Source organism: Eschrichtius robustus, chromosome 13 (assembly GCF_028021215.1).
Source record: "Eschrichtius robustus isolate mEscRob2 chromosome 13, mEscRob2.pri, whole genome shotgun sequence".
NCBI lineage: Eukaryota > Metazoa > Chordata > Mammalia > Artiodactyla > Eschrichtiidae > Eschrichtius > Eschrichtius robustus.
Window position 1 is genome coordinate 50,117,264 of NC_090836.1, and position 27,090 is coordinate 50,144,353.

Here is a 27,090-nt window from a genome sequence, read left to right on the forward strand (position 1 = left end):
TTTTTAATATATTTTTTTAGTGGTTGTCCTAGAATAAAGGGGGTATTTGATGATTACAAAACTTTGTTATTGTTGTATGCATGACATATTAGCAGAACATTTTAGGAACAAACTGCCTATTTAAAAAAATGCAAACTGAGGGACTTCCCCAGTGGTCCATGGTAAAGAATCCACCTTCCAATGCAGGGCACTCAGGCTTGATCCCTGGTCGGGGAACTAAGATCCCACATGCTGCGTGCCCACAACTACTGAGCTCGCGTGCCTCAACAGGAGAGCCTGTGTGCCACAACTAGAGAGAGAAAACCCACATGTTGCAACGAGGAGCCCATGCACTGCAACGAAAAAGATCCCACATGCCTCAGTGAAGATCCCACGTGCTGCAACTAAGACCCGATGCAGCCAAAAAAAAATAAAGAAAATAAAAATAATAAAATAAAATAAATAAATATTTTTTAAAATGCAAACTGAAACATATAGGAGTGGGGTTATATAAGTTTTGAGATTTCTCAAAATTTTAGTGAAGAAATTTTAATAATGATGGAAAGAAGAAGAAATCTTGATAATTTTTGAACATTGGATATGTGTTGTGGATTTGACTGTAGTCTTTATCCACTTTGCTGTGCTTGAAATTTTTCTTTATTAAAAAAACTACTTTAATATTTGTAATTTAAAATATCTTTCAGATTCAAAAGTAATCTATAAATTAAGCCACAAGTCTACACATCATCCCTCTGCAAAAGCTATTATCAAAAATCTAACTTTCATGGGTAAGAAAAACTTTAGACATAGATTGGTCTAGAAATGTGCCCAATGCAACAGACTGAGTCAGTCTCAGCAGAGATATTGGTCTGGACTCATCTGCTCTTGCTGCCAGGCCACCCTTACATTAGGCTGTTATGTTCACTGACATTGCCTGAGTTTCGAGTTAGAAAACACAGGACTACATTTGAGTGATACTTTTCAAATTGATCTGATAATAAAAAAGTTTAAGTTTTAAGCTATCATCTTTAGTTCAAAAATAAAGCAAGTTTTCTTTTATTGCTACAGATGAATGGCAGGAAAGGTTTAAATTCAAATCTAAACTTCCAAGAACTTAGCAAAAAAGAATCTCTTGTGCTTGCTATAATCACCATTTTTAGATGTACTTTATTTTCATTTCTTCGAAGAAGGAGGAAATGAATTGAAGAAAGATTTACGCCATTGAATGTCACAGTTGATTACCAACAGAAATTGGAAGAATGCAATTTTTATGACTTGATGTAAAAGTAAGCTATAATTCAGGATGAAATGGAGATTGGCTAGACAGATTTTAATTTTTAAGAATATATGTTATCTTGCAGGAAATATTTATATAAATTAAGAAAGTCAAATGTCTTAATTATTTATTTTAAATAACTCATCTGACCTGGTACTAGACACATATATTCCTTAGATATAACTTCATTAAGCAACATCTTGAAATGTTTCAGATTTATATGTCTTACTACTGATATGTCCAAATTATTTTAAAAATGCATAAAATACTGAAATCTTACTTACGTAATTAATTTAGTGAATTAAGCAATTATCTGACATTTGTTTTTCAAAATTCTATAAGATCTAACATGACTGATATTAAATGTTTAGTAATCCCTTATAAATTATACCCACTTATTAATGTTGAATGGGTATGGGCATATTGTTTTATCATTCACAGCAAGATAGCCTTCATAAGATAATTATTCTCATCACGTTAAATAGTAAGAATTTGGTTGTGAGAGACACAACAAAGATAAAAGTAATCATTAGACAAGAATGAATATATATTTCCTATCTTTTTCTCCCCTACCACTCCAAATTTCTGCGATTTTTCATGAATGCATTTATATATTCATTAATTTCACTAAATTTTGAGGTGCTTACTATGTATACCAGGCACAGTGCTAAGTGCTACAGATAGGCTCAATTTACAATATCTCCACTGTCCTCAGAGTTTATAAATTATAATTATTGTATTATTTGACATTCTTTAAAAATATTATGTAACTCTTTGTCTCTATACATTTGGACATGTTGATCCTTCTGCTTTAAATGTCCTTGCATATTTAGACCAACTAATGAACTTCTCTTTATCCGTCAGGTCAAATTGTGTGGTGATTAGATGTCTAGCTTTCTTTTTTTCTGAAACTCTCTGTAAATTTCACCACTTCTATAATACTGTTACCTACATTTAGAAATGACACCTCCTAGCAAGTACAAGCCACCTCTCTGAGAAGGTTTAAATATTTTGTTATTTTTGCGGAACAGATGTATCATCTGACTTCCCTTATTCTCAGTAAATATAGATCAATTCAATATTATATTATACTACTCATATATTATTAAATCAGCACGTGTCTGTTCAATTGAAAAATGAAGAAACTGCGAAATTAAAATACTCAGCTTCACATAATGGAAATACGTGACTACAGACTTACCTAAATAGGGATCTATTTTTCTCATGTAGCAGAAAACTTCAGACATAAAGGAGATAAGAGCTAGTATGGATAGTTCTACACACAATCAGTTTCCAAGGGTGATTTTATCTTTCTTTCCCAGTACTCTTACTCTGTTACTCATTGCCTTATGAAAGATGGCTGCTATAACTATTTTAAAAAGAATGAAAGAAAGAAGAAAAGAAGGGAGAAAGTGAAGGGCAAAAGAATAGTGCCAGCTAAGTTTAATATTTAACATCTTACAGAAAAACCTGAACAAACCTTTTGGCCAACCCAATACTTTTTTTAGGATAGCAACAGCTTATTGGAAGTGCCACCAGTAGACTGAAGCTTATATCTAATTGATCAGATATATGGGTCAGTTATACAAAAGTAATTCAATGGGAATCTAGAAGGTTTTCTTAGTGCATTATACTCCTGAAAATATCAGAGTTCTATTAGAGAGAAGAAAGACTGTGAATGGGTAAGTAATAGGTACATTTAAATGTCTATCACACAGTCATGCCAAATAAATACATTCATTGTAATATTTCTTCGTATATAAATTTCAAAGTGGTTTCAGTACATGCAAGTACTTTTTAAATACATATGTTCCCAGTGTGTATTTGATCATGTATTGTGTTGGTCTCTAAACTGCCTTTAGCTCAGTTGGTAAAATAATTTCAGAGGCTTGATAGAAATGACTTAATAACATTTATTGAAGTTAATGAAACAGTTAAGTAACATTTAAAAGTTTTTGCCAGAATGGTCAAAATATTTCATTGATATTTAAATATTAGCAAATAAAGTAGAACACTGAAACTAGAAATTCCTCAGTGTAACTGCTGATGTTCCAAACATAAGTTGCATATACAGACTAAAACATGTATTCTATGAAACGTAAAATCCTAGGAAAAATATATACTTGTCTAGCAAAGTCCCTTCTTTCCCCATGTGAAGAATTGAACCCAGGGAGATAAAATGACTTTTCTAACTCACACTTCTAGTCAATGAAAGATCAAATAATAGAAAACATTCTGGGTCTAATTTAAAAATATATACATATAAATATAAAAAAGAATATAATTTTCTTATGCTTTACATATAGATAGACATGGTAGTCAAGCAAATATCATTTAAATTGTTTAATGTGATGCTCTTTTGCATGCTTCAGTTTTACTATAAAAATATTTAAGTAAACACAACAAAATCAGGAAAAGAAGTAATATTCAGAAATTCAAGAATATTTTATTCTTGGGTACAAGGTAGATAAAAAGGAGACTTCTAAAAATATTATAATATCTACAGGAAATTAAGAGAATCCAATGTATACTTTCCCTTTTTAACCCTTTGGGGAAATAAAGTTTGGTTGTCATGGAAATAATAATGTAACAGACAGCTCCCGTTTCTAGAAATTATTGGTAAATATCATGAAAATCATCAAGAGATTTTCTCTGCTTGCAAATGTTTATTTATAACAAGTGTAATTTAGTACTTAAATGTTATGAATAGACTTGCAATTTAATATGGAAGACTTAGCACAAGAATTTACATCCCATTATCCTAAACTGCATACCCAACACCCCATAGAAGTAAGAGAAATAGGAAAAAGAATGGAGCAACAACAACAAAGAGAAACAACAGCGTCTTCACAGGCGGATGAGAGTTTTTAAATTTTTATGTAGTTGGACTCTGGAGAATGCTAATGGATGAAGCAGAGAGGAAATGTCAGTACGTCATGAATGCAGATTGCCTGGCCAAATGCAGACCCAGGCTTCTCTTTGGCAGTTTGTTAGAGGGCCAAGGTGAGAAGGGGTGCTGAAAACAAGGAAATTGATTGAAGTTTAATTAAGAAAACAGCTGTATCTTTTCATACACTATCTAAATGAAAAATACCATGCAATCTAGCATTCAGCCCCAAGATAAAAAATGGTAGAGGTAATTTACAAGGTATTGAACAAACCAGTGGGGACTTGCTATTGTTCTCATCATCTCAGCATTTGAGAGCCCATAGCAATAGGCCGCAAACCTAACTCACTGTAAATGGAAGAAAATGCCCCTCTCATACATCAAGTTAACTATCAGCAAGCTTCACGGTAAATGGACATGTATTACATGCTTAGCAGAGAAGACTCAAAACAGTAACAGAGTAAAAAAGAAAGACTGAGAAAAGAAAATAAAAAATTAAGTCATCAAGAAATCAGAGATAATTCAGGGAACAGGAAATAATTTAAAAACAAAACCTATAATTGGTTTTCAGAGCTTTTTTTTTTTTTTCTTTTTTCTTTTTAATTTGGCCGCGCTGCACAGCATGTGGGATCTTAGTTCCCAGTTTGATCTTAGACCAGGGATCGAACCCGTGTCCCCTGCATTGGGAGCGCAGAGTCTTAACCACTGGACCACCAGGGAAGTCCCGACAGATCATTTTTAACATAAAGATTTTTAATCCAGTTTAAAAAAAATACTTAAAGCAAACTGCCCTTCAAATATGAGGTTAATTTAGGGTGTTTCTATGATTATAACGAATTAGGTATAATTGTATCTCAGAATTGTTAACTAAAAAAAAAGGTACAAGTTTTTCTGTTAAAATTCAAAGGCTTGATTGTAAAAGAGATTTACTGTATGGAGTTTAACCTAGAAATCTCACCGGTTTTCAGAGCTTTTTGAAAAGATATTGCTATTGCCTTCCAGAAATAATTTAATAATGTTATGAAAAATGGTGAAAAAGAGTGTATTCTTAGAAATTAAAAATATAGTTGCTGAATTGGAAAAAATGTATACAATTGCTTGAATATAATGGTAGAACATGTAGCAAAATGATAAAGATATAATAATCCTCAGAGGGAAAAATATTAAAAAGCCATAAGTAATCAATACAGGTGGGCCAACATTCAAGTAATAGGAGATCCAGGATAAGAGAATAGGTAAAATGTATGGGACAAAGTTAACAAAGAAATGATGGAAGGAAAATTCCCACTGCTGAAAAGAAACATGAGCCTTCACATTGAGTGTTTACCCAGTGTAGATGAAGATAAATTTTTAAATTTTCATCTAGACATACAATAGTAAAATTTCAAAGTAACAAGGGAAGACAGAGTTTTTTTAAAAAATGAAGACTTCCAGCCTGGAAAAGATGGTATAGACCTGTTTTCCTCTAACCCTCCCTGTTAAGCACAACTATATTATCCCTGGAAAAGACACAAAAGACAAGCAAATGAGAACTCTGAAAGGTGCTAGGAAGGTGAGCTGGTTTGGGGATTCAGAACAGGAGGAACAGCACAGCATCAGGGAGTCATGTATGCTCCCAGCCAGCAGAAGACTATCCCAACCTGTTTTTTTACTGACCCCCTACCTAGCAACAGAAGACTGTTCAGGTAGCGTCACTGTTTCCCTTGATGGAATGAGCGTTTTCCTAACAATAGCCTGCCGACCTAATACCAATGGAAAGGGGGATAGGTTGGGAGCTCTGCCAGAAATAAGTAGCCAGGGGAAGCAGTCTCCTCCACCAGGCTCGACTTCCTTTTTCCACTACGAGATATCAAAGAAGGTAGGCAGAGCCAACAGGAGAGATACACTACAGTAGTAGATTCACTACTGACTAGGAAGCCTCTTTGTCCTCTTAGGCCAGAGATTCTCCTCTCTTTCCCAGAGACACTGAGGCAAATGGGGGAGGGGCTGGATGGTTGGAGGACTGAACCACATTTCTCCCCTACTGGGATACATCTGGCACCCTGACCTGGAGTAAACCCTTCTGTCCTCTCAGGCATCACCAGTAAAGAGCAGTGGAAGCCCTGGTGGCACCAGTTAAATGAGGCAGTTTGAAATAACACTGCAAAAGCCAGAAAATCAAACTGTCATTGGAACCACAGCCCACAGAAATAGTCTAGGATCTCAAGAGAAACAATTTTACTTTTTCCTTTCCCATTTGGATGCCTTTGACTTCTTTTTTTCTTACCTGATTTATCTGGCTAAGATTTTCAGTACTATGCTGAAGAGAAGTGGCAAGAGTAGGCATCTTTGTCTTGTTCCTGATTTGAGAGGAAAAGCTTTTAGCTTTTTATCATTGAGTATGATGTTACCTGTGGACATATATAAGACTTTGTGATGTTGAGATATGTTCCTCCCAATTTGTTGGGAGTTTTTATCATGAAAGGATGTTAAATTTCGTCAAATGCTTTTTCTGCATCTATCAAGATGTTCATATGGTTTTCACCCTTCATTCTGTTAATGTGGTGTATCACATTTATTGATTTGCATACATTGAAACATCATTGCATTCCAGGGATAAGTCCCACTTGATCATTATGTGTGATCCTTCTTATATGCTGTGTAATTCAGTTTGCTAGTATTTTGTTGAGGATTTTTGCATCTATGTCTATAGAGACTTTAGTCTGTAACTTTTTTTTTCTTACAGTGTCCTCGTTGGTATCAAGGTAATGTTGACCTTGAAAAGTAAATTTAGAAGTGCCCCTCCTCTTCAATTTTTGGAAGAGTTTGAGAAGGATTGGAAGCAGAAGGAAGGAAATAATGAGGAATGGAAATCAATGAAATAGAAAACATTAAATTAATAGATAAAATCAATGAAACAAAGACCAATTCTTTGAAAAGACCAATAAAATTGACAAACTTCTTGTAAAAAAAAGAAAGAAAACACAAATTACTAGTATTAGGAATAAAATGAAGGATATCTCTAGAGAACCTGCAGTCATAAAAAGGATGACCAGGGAATAATAAAAACAGTTCTAAATACATAAATTTGAAAACAGATGAAATTGATTAATTCTTAAAAAAGACCCCACAAACTACCACACTCACCTAATGTTAAATAAATATTTTTGGATGACCCTAAAACCATTAAGTAAATTGAATTCATAATCTAAAAACTCTCTCTTCCCCAATATCATACAATTCCTCAAAAACCACAAACTACCAAACCTCAAGCAAGACTAATTAGAGATCTGAGCAGCCTGTACCAACAAAGGAATTTGTAATTTTTGTTTTTTAATTTTTTAAAAAAATTTTTATTTATTTATTTATTTTTTATTTATTTATGGCTGTGTTGGGTCTTCGTTTCTGTGCGAGGGCTTTCTCTAGTTGTGGCAAGTGGGGACCACTCTTCATTGCGGTGCGCAGGCCTCTCACTATCGCGACCTCTCTTGTTGCGGAGCACAGGCTCCAGACGCGCAGGCTCAGTAATTGTGGCCCACGGGCCTAGTTGCTCCGCGGCATGTGGGATCTTCCCAAACCAGGGCTCGAACCTGTGTCCCCTGCATTGGCAGGCAGATTCTCAACCACTGCGCCACCAGGGAAGCCCAGGAATTTGTAATTTGAGTTTTGTATCACTGGAGAATTCTAACAAACTTTCAAATAATGAATACAAATTTTACACAATAACTTAAAAAATAGGAAAGGAGGGAACACTTCCAAATACATTTTATGAGGCATTATTATCCTGATATCAAAACCAGACCAAGACAAAACACACACACATACACACACACAAACAAAAACTACAGTCCAACATTTCTCATGACCTTAGACTTAAAACGCTCAACAAAATATTAGCAAGTAGAATCCAATCATATCTAAAAAGAATTATACAAATTGACCAAATGAGATTTATCCTAGGTATACAAGTCTGTTTCAACATTTCAAAAGCAATCAGTATAATCCACTATATCAACATGCTAAGGGAGAGAAATCATAAGATCTGCAGTAGACAAAATAATGTCTCCTCCTCCAAAGATATCCATAGACATCCAAAGATGTCCTAATTCCCAAACTTGTGAATATGTTCATTTATATGGCAAAAGGGATTTTGAAGATGTGATTAAGTTAGGGATTTTGAGTTGGAAATACTATCCTAGATTATTGAGTAGAACCAATGTAATCACATGAGTTCTTATGCAATAGAGGCAGGAAGGTCAGAATTGGAAAATGAGATGTGATAATGGAAGCAAAGGTGGGAGAAGCAGTGTATGTGGGGGAAGATCTGAAGATGCTATGCTGCTGATCTTGAACATACAGAAATAGCTGTGAGCTAAGAAACGCAGGAGGCCTATAGAAGATGGAAATGCAAGGCAACAGCTTCTTTTCTAGTCTTCAGAATGAACAGGCTGCTGTCAACACATTGTTTTAGGACTTCTGAAATTTAGAACTGTAAGGTAATAAATTTGTGTTGTTGTAATCAAATAAGTTAATGGATGTGTTACAGCAGCAATTTGACAAAATTCCATACCCATCCATGAAAAGAACACTCAGCCAGTTAGGAATACAGTGGAATTACCTCAACTGGAAAGAAATAATCTGCAAAAATTCTACATTTATTATAATACTTAGTGGTGAAAGATTGAATGCTTTCCCTGAAGACTGGGAACAGGGCAAGAATGTCTGCTCCCACCACTCTTGTTCAACATTGTACTGGAAGTTCTAGAGATAGCGATAAATAAAAAGAAGGTATACAGTTTAAAGTTAAGAAATAAATCTATATATTTGTCTACATAAAAATTCTAACAAGTCTATAAATAATTCCTAGCACTAAGACATCTGTTTAACAAGGCTGCAGGAGGCAAGATAAACACACAAATATCGGGCTTCCTTGGTGGTGCAGTGGTTGAGAATCTGCTTGCGAATGCAGGGGACACAGGTTCGAGCCCTGGTGTGGGAAGATCCCACATGCCACTGAGCAACTAGGCCCGTGAGCCACAAATACTGAGGCTGTGCGTCTGGAGCCTGTGCTCCGCAACAAGAGAGGCCGCGATAGTGAGAGGCCCGCGCACCGCGATGAAGAGTGGCCCCCGCTTGCCGCAACTAGAGAAAGCCCTCACACAGAAACGAAGACCCAACACAGCCAAAAATAAATAAATAAATAAATAATTTTAAAAATTAAAAAAAACCAAAAAACACACAAATATCAATTGCATTTCTATATACTAACAGTAAATATGTGGAAACAGAAATTATAAACACTATACCACTTACAATCACTCCAAAGAAAATTAAATACTTAGATATACACTTAAAACATGTACAAGATACATATGCAGAAAATCACAAAATTATGACAGAAGAAATCAAAGAAGACCCAAGTGAATGGAGAGATAAATGATGTTCATGAATTGCAAGAGTCAATACACTGAAGATGTAAATTCTTCCCCAGTAGGCATATAGGTTTAGTGCAACTCATACAAAATCCCAGCAAGATTTTGTGTAGATATGGACAGATTTGTTCTAAAATTTAAAAGGAAAAGTACAGGTCCCAACATAGCTAAAATATCTTGTGATAAAGAATAAAGTAGGAAGAATTACTCTATACAATATTAAAGCTAAATATATAACTATAATAATTGAGAGTATATTATTGGTGGAGGGATGGTAACATAGATCTATGAAGAAGAAATAGATCCACATAATATACCCAATTGATTTTTGACAAAATTGGAAAACAATTCAAATGAGGAAGAATATCCTCTTCAACAAATAGTCCAGGAACAATTAGATATACATAAGAAAAAGAATAAACCTCAACTTAAACCTCATACCTCAAACAAAAAGTATATCCAATGGAAAAAGTTATTCCATACAAATGGGAATAAAAAGAAATCTGAGGTAGCAATACTTATATCAGACAATACAGACTTTAAAACAAAGACTGTATGTAATAAGAGACAAAGAAGGACATTACATAATGATAAAGGGATCAAACCAACAAGAAGATACTACACCCAACATAGGAGCACAAAAATACATAAAGCAAATACTAGCAAACATAAAAAAATGGCAGTAACACAATAATAGTAGGGGACTTTAACACCCCACTTGCATCAAAAATGAATACATCATCTAGACAGAAAATCAATAAGGAAACAATGGCATTAAATGACACATTAGATCAGATGAACTTAATAGATATGTATGGAACAGTCCATCGAGAAGCAGAATACACCTTCATTTCAAGTGCATATGGTATATACATACATACGAAAGACTATTACTCAGCCACAAAAAGAATGAAATATTGCCATTTGTGACAATATGGAGGGACCTAGAGGGTATTATGCTAAGTGAAATAAGTCAGACACAGAAAGTGAATAAGAGAATACGATCTCACTTATATGTGGAATCTAAAACAAAACAAAACAAAAAACAAAAACCAAAGGAACAAACATAGCAAAACAGAAACAGACTCATAGATACAGAGAACAAAGTGGTAGTTGTCAGAGGGGAGTGTGTGGGGATGAATGAATTAGGTGAGGGCTATTAAGAGGTACAAACTTCCAGTTATAGAATAAATAAGTCACAGAGATGTAATATACTGCATAGGGAATATAATCAATAATATTGTAATAACTTTGTATGTTATTCGACTAGACCTATTGTCTAACAGAGTTATCATAGTGATCATTTTGTAATGTATAAAAACATCAAAACACTATGTTGTACACCTGAAACTTATATAATATTGTAAGTCAATTATACTTCAAGAAAAATCTCTAAATGGAACACAGATTTAATAGTAATACAAAAAAATATAGAACATTAAAAAATATAAAATCTTTTTGATCTGGGGCTGGCAACAAGTTCTTAGATCTTACAAAAGCAGCATAATCTATAAAGGAAAAATTGATTAGAAATTGGATCTTATAAAAAAAAATTTTTTTAATGCTCTGTAAATGCCCATGTGAAGACAATGAAAACAAAAGCCACAGAATGGGAAAATATATTTGCAAACCATGTGTCCAATAGAGCACTAATATCTAGAATATATAAAAATCCCAAAATTCAACATAAAAAAATACAATATAAAGATGGACAATATAAATGAACATATTTGTCACTGAAGGTGAAATACAGAAGACCATTAGCATGTGAAAAGATGTTTCACATCATTAGCTCATTATGGAAATACAAATTAAAATCACAATGAAAAAAAAATCATGATGAGACATCACATATCTACTGGGATGGGTAAAGTAATAAAATAATGACACCACTAAATTTTGGTGAGCATTTGGACATTAGATTGCTGACGTATTGCTGATGGGAATGTAAAATGATACAGACACTCTTGGTATAGTTTGGTAGAGTCTGAAAACACTAAACATACTGCTACCATATGACCCAGCACTTGCATCTAGGGGCATTTATCCCAGAGAAATAAAAACTTATGTTCACACACAAAAATCTGTATGGAAATATTAGAAGCAGCTTTATTTGTAACAGCAAAAAAGAAATCAGTCCAGATATCTTTCAGCAAGTGAACTGTTTAACACACTGTGCTACATATTTACCATGGAATGCTATTCAGCAATATAAAGGAACAACCTATTGACACATAAACAACTTGGATGAATCTTCAGGGAATTGTGCTTAATGGAGAAGTCAATCTAAAAGGTTATGATTCTGTTTATACAACATTCTTGAGATGATAACATTTTAGAAAAGACCAATGGAACAAAAAAGACAACATGCAAACTTAGATTAAATTATTTTTTAATAATGTTATTTATTTATGTATTCTATGCCCATCCGAAGAACAATCAAGCATGAAGTCAAAATAAATATATTTTCAGACATGCAAGAACACAAATTTTCTTCCCTATATTCCTTTCAGAGGAAGATAATTGACAATAAACCACAACAAAACAATGCAAAAAACAAAACAAAAACAAAAACAACACAGAGGAAGATTGAGATTCCAGTAAACCCACAAGATATTCAAGTAAAGAATTTTGGAATGTGTCAAGAAAGCAATTAGTCCAGATTAAAACTTCAAGGCTTCAGAAGAGATTTTTTTCAGAGAAAATAAATGGACCTAATGTAATAGGAAATATGATTTTAAGACTAGATATACATAAGTTGAATAAGAAGTTACATTATTTGCTACTTTTTTTTTTTTTTTTTTTGGTCAGCAGTAAGAAATGAAAGCTTTTCAGTAATTTCAAGGAAACAGAAGAACATGGTTCACATTTGGAGCAAACTAACATGTGGCATTGTTTCAATGAACTGAAGTGTATGGTAAACGAGTGCATTTGACTTTTATACTAGGGACATTCTCTATTTATTATAGGGAATTCTCTATTGATTTAGAGTTTCATAATCAGTTCCTCATTATATGGCTACTGGACTTTCTGAAGTTGATTAGCCTTTGGCAGTATTAAATGTACATTTAAGCTGAAGTTTTAGTCATGTTCCATCTAAGCTGTATAATTTTAGCAAATGTGAGGACTGCTAAAAATTTTTTAAATGTTGATTTCTTCCAAAATTCAAATTAAGATAAACTTTGATTATAACCAAATTGAATTACTGAGTCTGTTTTATTAAATGTGTTTTCATTCACTGTAATCATTAACATTTCTTTAAATAAAATGCAATATTTCAAACCCAGTAATAACCAGTGGGTCTAAATGGCTGTTATTTCTACAAAATGTTATTTCCTTCTCAGAAATGAATGGAAGTTTGCAAGTCACATTAATCAGGTGTGATTGTTTATCTGGATGACAATATGTTGGACATTTAATAGGTTCAGAGAAATCTGTGTGCATCATGTAACAGTCATATAAAAAAAAGCCAAGCTGATATGAAGAAGGGAATTGTGGATGGTGGAAAATGAGCTATTAAAATAGAAACATGCAGCTGGCAAAGAAGCAAATAGAAAACATTAAACTGACGAGTAGTTTCTCAACCTTGGGAATAGGGTCAGGATGAAAAATGTTAATACAATGGAATTGTGTCTCTTAACTATTACATTTGCAGTTTCCCTGTAATGAGTGAGAAATCCTTATCAAGGAAAAGCAATTACTAAAGAATGTGCCTTCTGGGAAGCAAATTTATAAGGTGAACACACTTAACCTAAAGATTAAATCTGAAGAAAAAATAAAAAGATCACTAATGTTCTCTCAAAACATTAACATTTTATTGGTTGCCAGAAGTTGCTGACAGGCCATTAATAACAGTAACAAGTGTTGAAAAGAATGTGGAGCTTCCTGTTAACCAGTCCATGCGGTTGTCAATTTTAGAGATTCATTTTATTGTGTGTACACATTACCAGCTAAAACCAGTAGGTGGGTTGGTCTTGTCCCACCCCCACCCCACTTGAGAAAAAGCACTAATATTTCTATTCAGCTATGCACTAATGCACCTGACTTCTTCCTGAAACATTAATCAACCACAGCCAGAACGAAAATCAATATAACCCTGAAACATAGCTCCAGATACCAAAAATAAGTGTGAAAAAAGACAGAGCACATGGCATCTTTCTCAGTGTTTTGGAGAATTGTGCTAGCATTGCAAAGTGCAACTGTTCTTTTTCCCCCTCTGTAAACAGTTACGGATATGAATTTTATACGACATTTTCAGTGCTAGGTGATGTATTCCCAAAACAATATTATTAAAGGCTGAGTGTACTCTCTTGGATGTTATTTATGATAACTGCTTTGTGGCAAACAAAACATCAAACACAAGTAAATAATGGTGTGTGGTGTATGCTGTGTATGTGCTTTTCCCCCCACAGTGTAAAAAACAAAAGTATACATTTTGGTATTTGCTCAGGAAAGGGGTTATTGATGTATAACAATAGTCCTTTTAAGAGGGTGTGTAAGGAAGTAAAACTAAGCTAGACAACGAATTCTGTTATATGAATTTATTGACTGATTCAGCTGATAACATAGAATCTGGGGCATGACAGATGGAAAACAGTCCATTACAACTGAATAAGGAGGCCACGCCTACTTATTCTCTCTCTCTCTCCCTCTCTCTTTCTGTCACACATATACTAGACTGTTAAATACAAAAAAGGTATGGGTAAAATCCCTGATTTTGTGTTGATTTTAGATGTTTAATTGGCAGTTAATTTAGTTGTTCGTTCAACCATATTTAGTTTTCTCTTTGAAATAAATATGTGGTATCCTTCAGTAATGGTAGATCCTGGCTTTACCATTAGTACCTTAAAAAAAAAAAAGGAATAATAGAAAAATATTGATAATGTGCCCATATTTTAGTTAAAAATTGATACATAAAAACATGGTATTGGGAATTCCCTGGCAGTCCAGTGGTTAGGACTCCACGCTTCCACTACAGGAGCCACAGATTCAATGCCTGCTTGAGGAACTAAGATCCCATAAGCCATGAGGTGTGACCAAAACAAAACAGACAAAAAAACATGGTATTTGCTCACAGACCAATAAAACAGTAGGAATTTAATGATTAAATTTTGTTCACAATCCTGGTAAATTAAATACAAAACTTAAGGAAATAATATTTCATTTTATTACAGATCTAGTTGTATTGAGATTTGTGTTCTCCTACATTACATCATTTTCACTAAAACACTGACATTATTCATCTGCCACCAATTCCATAACTATTGCCTTCTATTTTTTCATGTTGTTTCTCATGCATTATCTCAGTTGTCTATCACAAAAAAGTGAAAAGAATATGTGTTGTTATCTACACTATTTTACAGATGAGGAAACTTGGGTTTAAAAAAACTAGAATGTATATACCAAAGCATCTTATCCAAACAAATTATCCAAAGTTTATTCAGGTGTAACTCTCTCTGTTTTCCTTAAACATTCACCTACCTCACAATTTCAGGGAGGTTCTGCCTCCTTGGAAGTGTAACAGATTTCTCTTGCTTTCTGTTTTCTGCATGTTACACTTCCTTCTTCTTTACTGATGCTCAGTCAGAACCTTATTCCATTGGATAACCACTAAGCTGTAGAGTTTGTTTTCCTCTTTTTCACATTCCTCCATGTTAAATTCTTGACAACAATTTGATTCCGATTCAACATAGGATAACTTATTTTTTTCTCATTACTTTCTAGGATTATTGCTTTTATCTTGTCAATTCACATCTCTCCTGTGTTGGAAGTAATAAGACATTTTGCAAAGAGATTATTAGTGCACACATAAAGTGCACATGATCATTGATCACCTCAAGTTTGAGGAGCGGATAATTCATCCTTCTGTGGCACCACCTTCCCTGCAGGTTCTACAACTCCGGCACATCAAGTTGACCTATGATCTTTATTCTTTATTTCTGAGAGTCTACACTTCTGTTGTATTTGGAAATAGACTGACAAAACTCCCTCGATTTATGTTCTTTAAAGCCTATTCAGGAATAAGATTCTGGGCACATGGGAATATTGTATTTACATCAGTCTAACTGTTCCCATCTCTGTTAACATCTGCTAGATAGCACTGGTTTTTAGCATTAAGTATAAGCTCAGGTCATTTAGCAACAGGAACTGTGGAAGGTGTTAAAAACTAGTAAAAAAGAAAAAGAGTTAATTTGAGTTACATCTCTCACCCCTATTATTTCTTCCCCATTGCTAAAGAAGGTAATTGCTCAGCAAGTATTCAAAGAAATTCTCAGACAGGAGCCAAGGGCAGATATAAATCCCTAATAATGAATAATAAGGTGCAGGCTGTAAAAATGATATCAGAACAATTTGTATTGCTTTAGATGGATCTTGAAATTCCTCAGGAATAGAAAAGATGATTTCTAATCCCTACAATTATGACATTTTGATAACCAAAGGCTGTTTTTTAAAATAATTGGTTGTAATATTTTCCAAGTTTCACATATTTTCTTTGGGTCCATTTCTCAAAAAAAATATGACAATCTTCTGAATTTTTCACAATTATATCATTATCTTCACTGGTCCCATCCTGAAATGCTGATGGGAGCTTTTATTTTTCCAGATATTATTCATAAAGCTTCTAAGCAAGGACTAGGTTTTTTGTTTGTGTTCTTGTAGCCACACCCTGGCTACTCATGGCTATGCATGAGTGAATATTACAGGTCTTCAGGAAATTTGCCTTAAAATTACTTGAGGGCCTCATCCTGTGTTAATCTTTTTTGCTGAGTTCTGGGCATTCTGAACCATTCTGGAGATTTTAGGATCTCTAGAAGAGCTTTATAACAAAGAATCAGTAATTGCCAATTTTCATGTTATTGAAGAATCGTGAATAACAAGAATTACATATTATACACCTGCCTAATACTGAAAAAGAGAACTGTTAGATTTGGTGTTTCATTCTCCAAACAGCACTGATGATTTTTTCTTCTCATGTGATTTGCATGCTCGAAATGCCATGAAGTTTTATTATTAGGCTAATAGAATCTATCCTGATTATGTATATCAGATTCTATCCTAAAAATTATATATATATATATATAATATATACATGATTTACATAAATAATATATGGAAAGAGTTTAGAACCTACCCTGGCACATAACAGACACTATGGTAGTGTTTTTTTGGTATGCTATATCACTGAAGTCTTACAGTGTGACATAAGTGATTGTGCCCCACTTTGTAGATAAGTAATTAAGGTTCACAAGTTAATTGAGTTCTATAAGTTAACATACTTAATCAATTATCTGTTCTGTGATTTAAATTCATATTTCTGATTCCAAAGCAGGTACTAATTTCACCAGATCATTTTATCTCCTATTTAAGGAAAAAGTGTAATTTCAGCTACAGAACAACTTGGAAATAATTATTCTTGTGTAAATCTTTTTTTCAATAGAGAAGTGTCTCACTTTTACACAGATTTGATTTCTGTGAATATCAGTCCCACAGAACAAATTACATGATTCTGAAAATACATGAAAAGAAAAAAAATGTTTAGGAACAAAATTTTTTATTGCAAAGCTCCTCAACCGAAGTCTGGAATTCTACTCATATGGCTTCATTTTGTGCTATATTGATTCTTATATTAAATATAACTCATAAGAAGATTTGATATATTTTTTACTAGCCAACGACAGATTAAAGGCAGCAGAAAAGGCATAAAGGCTATTTGAAATAAGCAGCATTACTGTTGAATTTTCAATGATTGACACAAAGAACATGAGAAGAATTTAAAAAATAAAATTTCACAAAGAAACACGTGGTACAAAATATGATGCTCAAACTAGAACTTGAGGCATCAAAACAAAAATATGTGAACAACGTGTTCTCTGTTTTTAAAGACCATTACATTTATAATGTAGTTGATGAAGAGCACCATGAATTACCATTTCAAAAGTATTGGTGATAGAACTAAGCTTCATTTTCCTTGGAAAGTTCATTACACTCATTATATTTTTTCTCAGCAATGCTGCACATTCAAACACACACATACTCTCAAATAATACCATTTGTGAGCAGTCTTCAACCACAACCAGAATGTAGGAAGATAAAATCAGGATTGCGCATGTAAATGCAGCAAGATTAAATGGCTAGCCAATGACTAGGAAATACATTTCCCCTTATTGTGCATTAGCCAGACAATGAGTGTTTAAGGAGCCATTTCCAGAGTGAATTAGAATGTCATTTAGCTTTTTACTCATCATTATTTCTCAATATTATTGATATCTAAAGTGTAAAATAATGAAGAAAAGAGTAGAATATCTATTAGTGGCCAGAGTGTCAATGGAATGCAAAAAGACTGTTGCAAAAGTCTCGTACCCTGAAGTAATGGGCAAATTACACATAAAGGCAGGAAGTATATAACGTACATTCCTAATATGATGTATATTATTAAAATACGATGCACAAACCTCAATGTATTCTTCCAGCTAAAGTATAAATATATAGTGTTTGTAGCAAAAGAGAGACAATGTTGGAAATGATGATAAAAGAAAATGCATGGGGCTTCCCTGGTGGCGCAGTGGTTGAGAATCTACCTGCGAATGCAGGGGACACGGGTTCGAGCCCTGGTCTGGGAAGATCCCACATGCCGCGGAGCAGCTAGGCCCGTGAGCCACAACTACTGAGCCTGCGCGTCTGGGGCCTGTACTCCGCAACAAGCGAGGCCACGATAGTGAGAGGCCCGCGCACCGCGATGAAGAGTGGTCCCCGCTCGCTGCAACTGGAGAAAGCCCTCGCACAGAAACGAAGACCCAACACAGCCAAAAATAAATAAACAATTAATAAAATAAAATAAAATAAAATAAAAAAAGAAAATGCATGCAGTTCACCTGTATTTATGAATTTATTATGGAGTGTGAGTAATTCTGTAGTTCTTCGGTATTTCATAACTAAAACTTTTTATTGCATATCTATTATGTGCCAGGCACTGGGAGAAGTATTTGGGATAATGGGACTACATATTACGGAGTCTCTGTTTTTGTTTGCAGATTCATTTATTCATTGTTTCATTATTTGGTTCACCAAATATTTATCATACAACCAACATCTACAAAGAAGAGTGCTATGCCTTAAAGACATACTCTAGAGGAGATCTTCCAAATTCTTGCTCCTATAGAGTTTAAACTCTAGATGAATATAAATAATTTTGCTAAGTTCCATGTTAGAGTTAAATATGGACAGCTCTGGATGCATTAAGGAAAACAGAGTAGAGAAGAATAGAAAGTGCTCTTTTCTCTTTTGGTGTGGGGATCATGACAGGTAAAGCTTTTCAGAAGCGACACTTGAATATATTCTTTAAGTGGGAACAGATATATTCAAGGAGAAGAGGATTAGAAAAAGAAGTTCCAAACTAAAGGAAAAGCTTAAAATAATTGTTCACCACATTCTGATACTTTATACCTAAATTCAAAACAGACCTATATATCCAGACGCCTACTGGACATCTCCAGCATGGTGAGCAACTGGAAAATTAACGTCAAAATAGATCAAATTGATTCATTATCTCTATGTTTTCCCATTCACTGATCTTTCTCTCATATCCCCTCAATAGGTAATTAGACGTGCCTTTCAACCTCGACTCTTCATGCTCCTTTACTTCTGCATTCTCAGCTAGATACTCAGCTTCATGGATGGTACCTTATAAACCGCAATTAAATCTGTCCCTTTCTCTTCATTCCATTACCAATTAATTCAGGTCCTTTTTTATTTCTCACCTGGATTGTTACAATTAATCTCTGTGCTTGAAGTTCACTCTTCTCATATTTATTCTCATCACAGACGCCAGCATGTTCTTTCTTAACTAAAGCACACATTAGCTCATGTCCATTCTACTTTAAATGCTTTAATAAGTTTCTATTTCTTCATAATTAAATCCATATTACTTACATGGGCTAACAGGTCATTTGAGATCTGGTTCTTGTCTACCTCTGCTGTTTTATATACAGTAATTTTCTCACTTAATCTGTCTTTCCAATTTCAGTGAACCATTTATAGCTCAGAATATATGAAATTTAGTTGTATGTATCTGTACCTTTGAACCTGGTAGTGCATTGATTTATTTAAATAAAAATTTATTAAAGTTAACATTGAAGTGAGTATCTCTTATTTTTGCCTACTTTTTGTACAGCAGGAACCAGAGTAACTCTCTTACCCTTGTCAGAGAAGTGTGGACATAACCAAAATAAGGCCAATCAGATTTTCTCTTGGGAAATTTGCATCTTGAGTGAAGACAAACAGGAGTGAAAGGCAATTAGAGAAGAACATATCTAAGAGATGGCCCAAATATTCTTGTTAGTAAGAAGGTAATGCTTATCAAATACTTTTTTCCAATAATAGTATTTATCAATTGTTTTAACTACATCTACTGAAATGGTTATATGGGTTTTTTCTCCTCCATTCTGCTAGTCTGGTGAATGGCAGTAATTTATTTTTAAATTTTAAATCTATCTTGCTTTCTTGGAATAAACTCTACTTTGTTTTGATGGGTAATCAGGATTCAAATAGCAGATTTAAAAAAATTTTGATGTCCAAAGATACACACAAAAATGTTTACAACTTAGTGTGTAGCTCAGTGAATATCCAAAAGCAAAATACATTCCTGTAACCAAAACCAGATTAATAAACAGACTTCTATAAGCATCCCAAGAAACATACTTAGTCTGTCCTTCCAGTCAATGCTTCTACCAATTAAAAACTCTCCTGATGTCTATCACCATAAAATAGTGTGTCATGTTTATCAACTCTATATGACTGAAGAGGATTCTCTGGAGCAGGCTGAATGCTGTGATTGGTTGACACAGGCTATAAAGGGCTGAACTCTCTCCCTGCTCACAATTGGGACAATTCTGAAGGGCCATTCCAGCTTCAGAGCATCCCACTGGCACCTGTGAGGCCTATTGTATCTGTGACACTTAAGTTACTTTACCTCTCTGAGCTTCTGTTTCTTGTTTTTAAATAGAGATAGTTATAGTACATAAATATAGAGTTATTATGAGAATTATATGCGATTATGCATATAAGGTCATTAGCATAGTCTTAGGATACAGTGAGCACTTATTACATGGTTCTTACTATATGCAATTAGAGTGTGCATTCAGAGCCCATCATTTGAATCCTAAATTCATACAGAGTTAGTTCTTTGTCCAAATTCTAAAGTGTCCTTGTGATATTCCCATTATTTTCCATGTTTCAGTTACTACTGCTTTGTAACAAATTATCTCCAAACTTTGTGACTTAAAACAACAAACATGTTACATTCACAAATTCTGAAGATCAAGGATTTCGAAAGGTTATAGTGGGGACAGCTTGGTACTGTTCCACAATATCTGGAACCTCAGCTGCAAAGACTCCAAGGCTGGGGTGGCTCATGACTAAGGGCTGGAAGCATCTGAAGGCTCATCCATTTACATGCTTGGCATCTAGGCTTGGAGGATAAAAACTATGTACACTGATTGGAGCACATATGTGTGGCTTTTCTATGAGGCTTGGCTTACTTGTAAAGCTCCATCTGTGAATGTTTGCATAAACTAAGCTGGAAACTGCGTTGCCTATTCTAAAGTAGCCTCAGAAATCACACAGCATAATTTCTGCCAATTTTATGCTTATAAGAAAGCCATAAGCCCACTAAAGCCTACCAAAATAGCTAGTATCTCGGTTATCTCCTTGCATAACTATTTTTAAAAATTTTACAAGTGTAGGTCCTAAAGTTGCATAAGTCTGTACTATATCTAGTCTATAAGAGATTTTAAAACCTAATTTGGAGACATAATTGCAAACTGTGTAAGTGGTAGAAATGAAAATTGAAAGGTATAATGGAGACTATAACTCAGGGTCTTGATTTAGTTTAGAGTTTCATGAGGGCTTGTCTAAGGAAGTGACATTTAGGCTTAAACACCAATGATTCTTGAAATGATAAACCCCCAATCTTACCCACTATTAATCCTGAAGAAAACATAGTTGTCTAATAACAAACATCTCTCAACTAGATGAACCATGCTTCAGAAAACTCCCTCTCAAAGACTAGTGACTAAGTGGTCATTGTTTACCAGAAGATGATTTAACACACTTGTATTGGAATAAAATACAATCAAATGCTCTCTGAAAACCTTCAACAGAGTCTCTGTCAACAAAACAGACTTCATTGATTGGAGTCTTTTGTGCTCATTTGCTACATTAACAATCAGATGTGCTCTAGATCATCACTCCCAAAGGTGATAGTGAGAGTTGGTCCTTTTCTCTAAAGGTTACTTCTGAATTTTGTACAATGCTTAATAATAGGCCATAGAGCATTACAGGAGACACTGTGACATCTAAAGATTTCTGTGAGTTGTGCCTAAGACTATAGAAACAATGGCAAAGAAACTCTACCATCACCTTACCATCACCGTCATCATCATTGCTAATATTGAGTGATTTCTACATGCCATGTACCTTTTCAAAAACTACAAAAAAGAGCTATATTATTTTCCTTCTTTTATTATTAAATAAACTTCAACCAAAGTTAGGATGTTTAGTTTTCCCAAAGCCACACATCTTTGAAGTACAGTTTTGTTTTTTACATCAAATCCTATGTACTGACACTTGATTATTTTGTTTCTCGAAAATCTAAGTAAATTTTGAGGTTAACCCAACTTTCATAAATACTATTCTTCATGACAATAAATATTTTCCAAACAGGTTCAGGTCACAGGATATTATCCCTGATGATTGCACATCTCCATTGCCTGAAAATATCTCCTATTACTGGACCATACTGAAAGAATTTCAAACGACAGAGTGGTAGTTTTGTTAACCTGCCATTATGGCCTTCTACACCTAAATATGTGCAATGAAAGGAGTACAAATGTTGGTGCAGCTTTCCGTATTATTGATTCCTAAAACTTTCAGATGACTTACAATTTCAACTCTGACATGTAAATGGTGTGGAAGTAATCACTCCCATATTTATCCCAAGAAAAAAGATGAAACCTAAAGTCAATAATATTCCTTGGACCCATCAAATATTTGAGGTTACCAGGCAAACTACCAATGTAACATGCATAATTGGAATACCAACAGAAGGAAATAGAATAGAGGAAAAGAAATATTTGAAGTAATCATGGTTAAGATTTGGGTGGAAAGACACATCTTAACAAATTTAAAGGAATAGAAAACATACGTTTGCAACAATGAAATTAAAGTAGAAATTAATAACAGAAAAATCATAGGAAAGATATCCTAATATTTGGAGATTAAACAATATATTTCAAAGTGACACATGGTCAAATAAGAAGTCTCAAGGCAAATTTTAAAATATTTTAAACTAAATTAAAGTGAAAATACAACTTATCAAAATTTGTGGTATGCTTAGAGGGTAATTTGTACCACTGAATACATATTTTAAAAAAGAAAGAAAGATCTAAAATCAATAACCTAAGCTTAGAAAACTAGAGAAAAAAAGAGCCATTACCCCCTAAAGCATGTAGAAGAAGAGAAATAATAAAATTTAGAGTAGAAAATTAGTTTGAAAACAAGAAAATAGAGAAAATCAATGAAATAAAAAACTGGTTATTTGTAAAGCTCAGTAAGACTGATAAACCTCTAACCACACTAATGTAGAAAAAAAAAAGAATAAATTACCAATGTCAGATATAAAGTAGGGACCTTCACTACTGATCCAATAAATGCATAATGAAGGAACTCTATAAAAGTGTATGCCCTAGAATTTGATATCTTAGATAAAGTGGACCATTTCCTTAAAAAACAAAAATTACCAAAACCCACACAGGAGAAATAAATAATCTATAAAGCTGCTTATCTATTAAAGAAATCAAATAAAAAATTGATAATCTCCAAAAAAAGAAAACATCTGTCTCAGTTTGTCTCACTGGTGACTTTTATCAAATATTTAAGGAAGAAATGATACCAATTCTCCACAGCCTCTTCCAGAATGTAGAAGCAGAGGGAACACTACACTTCCACACTCATTCTTTGAGGCAAGCATTTTCCTAATATGAACACCAGATGAGGATATTACAAGGAAGGAAAAGCAGACAAATATTGCTCATGAACACAGATGCAAAAGTTTTCAACTATATATTAGCAAATCTATCCTACAATGTATAAAATGTACAAAAAATATTATACACTGAGATTTACTGTAAAGCTACAGTAAGACAGTGTGTTATTGATGAAAGAATAAACACATAGACCATGTGTCTTTTATATTCTGGATGTAAAAATTAACTCAGAGTGTACTACAGACTTAAGTGATAAATGCAATACTGTAAAATTTCTAGAAGCATATATAGGAGAAAATATATTTGATTTTTGGTTTGGTGATAAGTTTTCAAATATAACACCAAAAACACAAGATATAAAATATTGATAAACTGAATTTATTAAACTTTTTTTAAAGTTTGCTCTGGAAAGAAACTGTTAATAGAATAAAACAACTAGTACAGACTGGGAGAAAATATTTCCAAAACATGTATCTAATAATGGATGTGTTTAAAATATTAAAAAATAAACTCTTAAAACATAGAAATAAGAAAACAAACAACCCAACCAAAAAATAAGCAAAATATGTGAACAGATACCTCACCAAAATGTACAGATAGAAAATAAATATAATGCTGATACTTAACATTGTTTTTAATGAATTAGAAATTAAAATAATAATTAAATACCTCTACACACCTATTAAAATGTCTCAAACTAAAAAAAAAAACCTGACAATACCAATTGCTGATGTAGGTGAAGAGTATTATGAACTCTCATTCATTGCTGGTGGAAATCCAAAATGGTATAGCCATTTTGGACCACAGTTTGGGAGTTTCTTAGAAAGCTGAAAGTAATCTTACCATGAGATCCAGCAATCACACTTCTAAATATTTACCCAACTGACTTGAAAATCATATCCACATAAAAACTTTGCACATGGATGTTTAAAGCAGATTTATTCATAATCTCTAAAAACTGGATGCAAAAAGCAGTCCTTCAGTGGGTACACAAATAAACATAATACTATTCAACACTGAAAGAAAATGAGCTATCAAGTCAGAAAAAAAAAAAAAAGTGAATGCTAAATGCATACTGATAAGTGAAAGATGTGAGTGTGAAAAGGCTACAGACTGTATGATTCCAATAACTGGACATTTGGAAAAGGCAAAACTATAACTACAGTAAATTGATTCATGGCTGCCAGGGATTCAGAGGGAATGTTGAGCATTGAGTAGATTGAAGCACAGGGGAATCTTTAGGGTGATGAAACTATTCTATTTGATACTGTAATTGTGTACCCATAATATTATACATTTGTCAAAACCCATTGAACTTTACAGCACAGAGTGAGCCTTAATATATACAAATTTTTTAAATATTTAGAAGTCTGGGGAATCCCAAGATGGAAAGAAGACTGTGACAATTTAAGTGTATTACAAATACAGTTGACCCTTGAACAACATGGGTTTGAACTGTGTGGGTCCATTTATACACAGATTTTTTTTTCAGTAGCAAATGCTACAGTACTACATGATACAGGGTTGGTTGAATCCAGGAATGCAGAACCCCAGATACAGAGGAACCATGTATATGGAGGGCTGACTATAAGTTATACATGGATTTTCGACTGTGAGGAGGGTCGGCACCCCTAAACCCCAAGTTGTCCAAGGGTCAACTGTATATGTGATATCCTCACTAATGTGACACAAGGGGAAACGCCGGTGGCAGTAGTAACTTTGGAAATGACTGAAGTCTATAATACTAAAGGCAAAATGAACTACACATACTCACTGTACTCTAGTTGATAAAATTTCTTCCCAAGAAAGTACAGGTTAACAATTCTAATACTGCTATTAAACAGTTAAGGAAATTGATGGTGGACAGTGGGAGCCAGGTTTCCACTGTCAGAGTGGGAGATTAAGATAAGCAAGGGGAGGATGCTATGATGATCCATGTGGTAATGGATTAGAGATGAGGATATGGGTCTCCAACTCATGTTTGGTTTCATATACATACAGAGGTTTATCTAATAGAAATATTCATAGTTATATGTATACACACAGGTGAGTACACACATTTATTGCAATGATATACTTAGCATTCATACCTTGCTATGATATCAATAAAAGGAGACATTGTTGTTTTTAGGACTGGGACAGGAAATATACAGGGAGCCTGTGTAGTGCCAGAAAGTAAGTAAGTGCTCAAAAAAAAAAAAAAAGCCACGACAATGGGGTATGTCAAAGGGCCACGGGAGCCAACTGAAATAGCTCTCAATGTCCAAAGCTGAAAAAATTTGAACAAAATAATACATAAAGTAGTAAGAGATTATAGTTTAAAATATAAAATAAATACCCATGAGTCCATAGTGATATAAATAAATGCTTAAATAATAAACAAATGGGAGAGAAGAGACAAAGCTCCTACACAGAAGAATTTCAAACAATTTATGGAGATACTCTGTCCTGAGTAGGGAGCATAAATCCTTACTCCTTAAGTGTGGTCTGCTCATAGTGACTTCCTTCCAAAAGAGCACAGTATGGGAAGTGGGGAAAAAGTTTAGCTTTACAGTAGAGAAACCTGACAAACACTGCCTCAGCCATGTGACCAAGATCAACATTAACAGTGTACAAGTTAAGTTGATAGTATGTACCCTTGATAATGATGTGATGAAAATGGTACGGTATTCTTCCCAAAAAACACAGCATCAGTCCAATCATGAGAAAAACATAATAGTAACTCCCATAAAGATGCGTCCTCAAAATACCTGAGCAGTACTCTTCAAAACTGTCAAATTCGTGAAAAATAGGGAAAGTCTGAAAAACTGCCACAGCCAAGAGGAGCCATAAAGAGACACAACTCCTAACTATAATGTGATATTCTGGATGGTATCTTGGAATAAAAAGGACGTTAGATAAAACCTGAGGAAATCTGAATAAACTATGGACCTTAATAATAATTCACCAATATTGGTTCATTAATTGTGACAAACACACTATTCTAATATAAGATGTTAATAATAAGAGAAATTGAGTGTGGGGTATATGAGAACTTTGTATACTATCTTCTGTAAGTCTAAAACTGTTCTTAAATAAAAAGTTTATTTAAAATTATCCCTCCCCCTTATCCCCTGGTAACCATAAGTTTGTTTTCTACATCCGTGACTCTACTTTTGTTTCGTAAATAAATTCATTTGTACCCTTTTTTTTTGATTCTACATATAAGCGATATCATATGATATTTGTCTTTCTGTGTCTGACTTACTTCACTCAGTATGACAATCTCTAGGTCCATCCATGTTGCTGCAAATGCATTATTTTGTTCTTTTTATGGCTGAGTAATATTCCATTGTATATATGTACCACATCTTCTTCATCCTTTCCTCTGTTGATGGACATTTAGGTTGCTTCCATGTCCTGACTATTGTAAACGGCGCTGCAATGAACAATGGGGTACACATATCTTTTCAAATTATGGTTTTCTCTGGGTATATGCCAAGGGGTGGGATTGCT